This window comes from Aplysia californica, unplaced genomic scaffold (genome assembly GCF_000002075.1).
Source record: "Aplysia californica isolate F4 #8 unplaced genomic scaffold, AplCal3.0 scaffold00557, whole genome shotgun sequence".
In the NCBI taxonomy this organism is placed as follows: domain Eukaryota; kingdom Metazoa; phylum Mollusca; class Gastropoda; order Aplysiida; family Aplysiidae; genus Aplysia; species Aplysia californica.
This window is the reverse complement of record NW_004797827.1, coordinates 237,742-238,824: the sequence shown is the minus strand read 5'-3', so window position 1 is coordinate 238,824 and position 1,083 is coordinate 237,742. Positions and strand designations below refer to the sequence as shown.

At 37.6% G+C, this 1,083-nt stretch overlaps 1 long non-coding RNA gene across 1 annotated transcript in view; it reads right to left on the bottom strand.

Annotated features, from left to right (window-relative positions):
* The window catches only part of LOC118478423, a 4,231-nt gene extending 3,759 nt beyond the window's left edge, over positions 1 to 472 (bottom strand). The window contains exon 1 of the long non-coding RNA XR_004859030.1: positions 335 to 472. This is a non-coding gene — a long non-coding RNA (uncharacterized LOC118478423). The remainder of the gene's footprint in view (positions 1 to 334) is intronic.
* Between the last annotated feature and the right edge of the window lie 611 nt (positions 473 to 1,083).

The following is a 1,083-nucleotide window of genomic DNA, read 5'->3' as shown; positions in this document are numbered from 1 at the left end:
GAGAGTTATATAGATATTTTCGTACATATCATGTGCGTGAAAAAATATAACCTTTTTTTCCTCAGAAGACACAGCCGTGAAACAAAAATGTTGCTCCGAATTTTTAGACGTAGTATCCTCGAAAACTGACACGATATATAAACGAAGACTACAGGGAAAGAACGACTGTAGTCACAAACTGAAAAACGTGAGGGTACCAATTTTGAACGCTCGTTGATTTATAACTGTATTTCTGTTCAAATGTTCGTTAATTATTGTAATTAGATTTCCCATTCAACAACACTTAACAATAAACCACCAGTCAAACAAGTATGAAGTTACAAACTAACATTACCGTAATCCGCTTATCATCCATTGTCAGGTCCAAGAAATCTCTGCCTTGATCCTTTCCTCGGCAAAGAGATAACCACAGACTTCCACATCCATTCGAACACTCAAACCCAAACTCTAAAAAAACCACCGCCGCACACAACTTACGCCAAGACGAACTACACTCAACTTTTCACCCTGAGCACTCACCCCGCGTGGAGCCAGGGTCTAGATCTATCTAGCGGTAAAATTACCTTGTTGCCGGTGTATTACGTTTTTTTCCACATCAGTAGCTTCAGAGCAGCTCTTGAGAACGTAAAGAGAGGAAGAAAAGAAACAGAACGAAAAAATAAGAGTACACAGCTAACGAAACGCCTTTACTTAACGCTTTTATAGCAATAATATACGTGTCATCACGCCGTGGTGGAATCAGGCGCTCGTCCGTTTTTTGAGCATGCCGTGGAGTTGTTGGCACCATCTGTGGTTCAGCTTTACTTCTCTTTTCATATTGAATTTTAATGAGAGTAATATATAATTTACATTTTTTATGTATACCTGCATGTGTTTTTACGGTCCTGTACAGCCAAGAAAAATTTCCCTGTGGGATAATAAAGTATTATCTTATCTTATCTTATCTTATCTTATCTTATCTTACCTTATCTTATCTTATCTTATCTTATCTTATCTTATGTGCCAGGATCCGGAAAATAAAGATGTATCTTATCTTATCTTAAAGCTTGTGCATTTAATGCCTTGGCTTCGATGAGCAAACAT